Here is a 6,000-nt window from a genome sequence, read left to right on the forward strand (position 1 = left end):
TATTACTATTACCCAGGAACAGTTCAGAAGTTCTTGAAGAAAAACCTGCCACAGGAAGTGATTTACGATCCCTCTTTTTGGATGGCCGTTTGTTTTATTCCTTATATCTTTCTATTATTTATATATGGCTTCAGAACAAGTGAAGCATATAGTCTGGTTATTGTCAGGACATGGAGGAAGCCCAAACAGTGTGGAAATGTAACTTTGCAAATTCTTTCATGTGACAGTTGTAAGCATGATTTTTTTTCAGAGTGTATATACAGTGGGCTTGGATATCCTGTCTCGGAATAGGTTCTGTCACCTCCTAAAAGGAAGAAGGCATAGAGTCAGTTCTGGAAATATGCCAGGTTATAACAGGGTAGCACTGGGTAGCACTGGGTAGTACTTGGTGCATTCCATTTTGCAAGCTCCAGGGCCTCTCAAATTGGGTAGCTGTACAAAGGAGATCCTATTGTTTGACTTAAGGTTGGGTAAAGACCTTCAGAACTATAACCCTTTAAAATTGCACCTGAATAAATGAAGAAAAAAGCAGCTATTAAGCACTTTCTGCGTTCCAGGTACTGTGCTACATGCTGGGATACAAATGCAAGCAAGCAAGACAGCCCCTGTCCTCCTGGAGGTTATATTAGAACAGGGGAAGACAGCACATGAAAGAGAATTAGATTCTGAAAGATGGGTAAGGTGACGGTATGTATGTGTCAGCATGATGTGGCCAGGAGGTGGTGGCTTAATTGTGGTCAAAAAAGGTAAAAACTTTCTTATCAGTGGCCAGCATCCTCGGGACAAAGTCCAAATTCCTATGTGGTGGTGGTGGTGGGTAGGAGGGAGGGGACAAGGAAGTGGAGGGGACAAGGAAGTCTAGGGTACAAAGAGACAATTTAGTTGGAAGGGAGGCTGTGAGGTTTTAAAGAATAGTTCCACTGTAGGTGTTATTGCACCTGAAGAAAAGTCATCCATTGCCCTGAGTGTCTGATGTCCTTGACCTCAGAGGACCATGAAGCAAGATAAGGAGAAAGCATGAACATCTGCCCTCCTGGGGAGCAGGCACTCCCTACTCCCTAACATATCAATGCCCCAGAAGCAAAATCCCTTTTGCAGCATAGTAGACATAGCTTTGAAGTTCTTCACTGGTTCTATCCTGCCTTTGACCATTGGAAAACATGTTGCATAGTGGATAGAGAGCTGGACTTGGGTTAGGAAGAATCTACTTAAGTTTGGATCTGTCCTCAGGTACATACTAGCTGTGTGTCTCTGAGCAAATCACTTAATCTCTCTCAGTCTCAGTCATGAGGATCAAATGTGATAATGTATACAAAATACTTTGCAAACCTTAAAGTACTATATAAGTGTCAGTCATTATTGTTACAAAGCACAAAAGGAAAAGGAACTTGGTAACTATCTGCTTAATATGGATAGTCAAGATAAAGAAAGAGTTGTATATTATTTCTTCAATATATAAAAGATCTGTGAGTTCCTTGGAATTATTTCCTCCATCTATGAAGATCCCAATCCTATGTGACTTGGCAGATGGTTGTGACATTTAAAAAGTTTGAGAGAAATAATTTTTGAGTTATTAGTCATTTTATTTTAATGCTAGCATTTTAATAAAAGATCAGTGACACTCTCAAATGCCAAAGACAATCATGGTGGCAGGCTCATGGCTTATATGCCCTTGGAAAGGTAGGTGTTTCAGAGAGTAGAAATCAACTCTGCTTGGTTAACAAGTAATGAGAGAATGAATATTACAATGAGGGGCTGGACCTATTCTCATGAACCTTGATTATGTCATTTACTTCTAAGTTACAACCCTTCCCCCTCCCCCTAGTCAAATGAGTAGAACACAATGGCTTCCCTACCCGGGTAGGGTCTGAACAAGATAGTAAAGAAAGTTAATCCTGTCTCATTATCAGCAATGTCCTCCAGAGACTGAATTTTGAAATGAGGACTTTAGAAAAAGTGGGGAACTCTGGATCTCACCAGTTATTCACGTAGTAATTTCTCTCATAGTCTTCAAGATATGTTCATCAGCCTACATCTAACATGATATTAGCCTAGGCGGCACAATGGATATAATGTTAAATCTGGAGTCAGGAAGAATGAATTCAAATCTAACCCCAGACATCTATTAGCTTTGTGACCCTGGGCATGTCACTTAACCTTTCTGTCTTAATTTCCTAATTTGTAAAATGGGGATAATAATAGTACCTACCTCCCAGGGTTGTAAGGATTAAATGAGATAATATTTATGAAATGCATTGTAAATCTTAAATTACTATATAAATGCTAGCTATTCTATCTAGGCAGTCACTCCAGTCTTATTGAGCTCTTTCTTTGGCACTCTGATTCTGGAAAATATACCAATTTGTATTTGCTTGTACATTACAATATGAATTATATGTGTGTGTGTATGTATATATATATATATATACATACATATATATATATATATATATATGTTCCATTTTTCTTGGGTCAATAAACTCTGGAACATGTTTCCAGAACATATCATCATTGTTATAATCTTAGAGACCTCAGAGTCATCTTCTCACCACCATGAAGCATTGGCAGTTAATAATTCCTGTTCAGATAGCACTTTGAGGTTTGCCAAGGACTTCCTTGTTCACAATAAACCAAGGCGGCGATAAGTGTATTATAAATATTCATTTTATTGTTGAAAGATCATTATTATTATTATTTTATTTTATTTTTTTAGGCAATTGGGGTTAAGTGACTTGCCCAGGGTCACATAGCTAGTAAGTGTCAAGTGTTTGGTCTGAGGCCAGATTTGAACTCAGATTCTCCTGACTTCAGGGCTGGTGCTCTATCTACTGCACCACCTAGCTGCCCCTATAATACTCATTTTAAAGTGACATTTGTAAACCCTTTGGCTCTTTGCCTGAGTCCTTGGATCATATGACTTGGAAGTTATTTTTTGTATTCTTCTGCAGGAAGATAGCATGTCATCATATCAATTATTCAGCAAGAGAATACAATATTGGTTGTCCACCAAACTGGAATGAACCTTTAAATTCTTGACTTCCTCACACCAACATCCTCTTCTATATTTTTTATAGTCATTAAGATATCTATTTAATCCATTGTGCCACCTAGCTGCCCTAGATAAAAAGAGAGGCCCTAAACTATAAATAAGGCTCCCTGTGGGCTGCAGATTGACTTAGAAAACCACATATTAGCATTATCGATGTTTTGTATTTTTATTTATTTTGTTAAATACTTCCCAATTACATTTTAATCTGGTTTGGGCAGCACTGGGAAGTACAACATGTTTTATACTTTTGCTCTAGGAAATAGAGAACCACTGAAGGTTTACGAGAAGAGTAACGTAGAAAAAAAAAAACCAGAACAGTCCTTACCCTCGGGATACTGTAAGTACACAGGTAAGGTACTTTGAGGAAGAAAAGAACAATAATTGGTCAGGGAGAGGGGAGAGATCAAAGAAGGCTTTATGGAGGAGGTAGTAGCTGAACTGAATCTTGAAGGATGACAATGATTCTGCAATACAAAAAGGGGCAACTAGATGGTGCAGTGAATAGAGCATCGGCCCTGGAGTCAGGAGGACCTGAGGTCAAATCTGGCCTCAGACACATAACACTTACTAGCTGTGTGACCCTGGGCAAGTCACTTAACCCCCATTGCTTTGCCTTAAAAAAAAGATACAAAAACTTTTGTGTTTTCTTTTATCTATTATTTAAAAAAAACACATGATGAAAATAACCACAACAAAAAAGAGCAATGAAATGTGAGTATGGCATGAAATTCAACATACAACTGACAGAGAACTAATGAAAGGTGGGGAAACAAGCTCGGTCCAATTTCATGTGGTTAAAGTCAGACATTCTGAGTAAGTCTAGTGTCAATGGAAGTATGTTTATGATCACTCCTGTGATTCTTCTTAAGCCACTAGCCCAGGGATCCTATCAGATTCTCTCTAACAGATACATGGAATGGCTTTCCTAAAAGACTGGAGTATCCAATGTTTTGTAGTAGCATTAAGAAATTTGGATTACCCAACACTGACAAAGTCTGAAATCAACCTGGTAGTGAAACAAAATAATATTTAAATATTTTATCTGTACTTAGGTCCTGAGTTCCCAATCCATCTATACTCTTTTTTTGTCCCTTTCATTTTATGACTCATTTTGTTCACAGATTCAGAAACTTGAATATTGTGATCCCGTAGTTTATTTTGTATAGCATATGATGGAAAAATACATTTAGTGCACCAGTATGGAGGCACCCATCTCCAATTATCTCTTACATATCCTGGTTGTCTCAGTTCTTCAAATGTGGCTGGAAGGGACCATATACATCAGTGGCTTATGGCAAATGTGGAGAAGGTGGTGTCTTTAACTCATTTCAAGAATACAGACAAGAAACAAAGGAAAGTAGGGAAGATGATGAGGGAAATCAATGTCCTCTCAGCACACCAACCCAATGGGATTCACAGCAGCATGGAGTCTCATCAGTCAATTGAAACTACTCTCTCCAAATTTGCTAATGATCTAATTGCCACATTTCATGGCTTTTCCCCAACCCTTATCGTTTTTTGACTTCTCTATAGCCTTTGACACTGTCAATCACCTTTTTCTCTTTGATATGCTTTTCTCTTCGGGATTTTGTGACACTATTCTCTCTCCTCATTCTCCTTTTATCCATCTGATCACTCATCAGTCTCATTTGTTTGTACCTATCAGTGAACCTGAGGCTCTGTCCAAGGTCCTCTTCTCTTCTCCTTCTAAACTATTTTCACCTGGTGTCTCTTTAGCTCTTATGTATTCCATGATCTTCTCTATGAAGATGATTCTCAGATCTATTTATATTGTCTTACCCTTTTTTCCTGACCTTCAGCCTCATTTCTTGAACTGTCTATTGGACCTCTCAAACTAGATGCTTCATACAAATCTTAAGCTCAGCATGACCAAAACTGAACTCATTATCTTTTCCCCAAAATCCTTCTCTCTCCCTAACTTCTCTAATACCATTGAGACCACTATTCTCTCTGCCGCCTAGGCTTGCAACCTAGGTAACATGCTTGACCCCTCCCTCTTTCTCACTCCCCATATTCAATCTGTCACCAAGTCCTGTTCATCCTATCTTCTCAACATCTCTCATATACATCCCCTCCTCTCTTCTGATACTGCTACCACCCTTTATCCAGGTCTTTATTAACTACCCCAGGACTATAACAATAGCCTGCTGGTTGGTCCTCCTTCCATTAGTCTGACACACTCCAGTCCATCCTCCATTCACCTGTCAAACTGACCTAGCTAAAGCACAAATTAAGTCACCCCCCATTCAATAAACTTCAGTGGCTCTCTATGCCTCTAGGATCAACTATTAAACCCTCTGTTTGGCCTTTAAAGCCCTTTATAATCTGGCCACTTCCTACCTTTCCATTTTTCTTACAGAGATAGTCCTTATTCTGTGCATTTTCACTGGCTGTCCTACCATGATTGTATATTGATCACCTATCTCACCTTTGCACCCTGGCTTCCCTAGTTTCCTTCATATCTCAGCTAAATTCCCAATTTCTGTAAGAAGCTTTTTCCAGTCCCCAAGTTCTTTTCATCTCAGATTGCCTCTAGTTTATGCTTCATATATCTTTAAGGGCAGCTAGGTGGCACAGTGAATATAATACTGGGCCTGGAGTCAGGAAGACTCATCTTCCTGAATTCAAATCTAGCCTCAGATACTTCCTAGTTGTGTTACTTAACCCTGTTTGCCTCAGTTTCCTCATCTATAAAATAAGCTAGAAAAAGAAATGGGAAACCACTCCAGGGTCTTTGCCAAGAAAACCCCAAATGGGGTCATGAAGAGTTGGACACAATTGAAAACAACTGAACAACAACAACATTTTATCTATATATAGTTTTGCATATTGTGTTCCCTGTTAGACTACGAGCTGCCTGAAGACGGGGACTGTTTTTGCCTTTTTCTTTCTTTCTTTCTTTCTTTCTTTCTTTCTTTCTTTCTTTCTTT

Source organism: Vombatus ursinus, unplaced genomic scaffold (genome assembly GCF_900497805.2).
Source record: "Vombatus ursinus unplaced genomic scaffold, bare-nosed wombat genome assembly UNPS02014821.1, whole genome shotgun sequence".
Classification (NCBI taxonomy): domain Eukaryota; kingdom Metazoa; phylum Chordata; class Mammalia; order Diprotodontia; family Vombatidae; genus Vombatus; species Vombatus ursinus.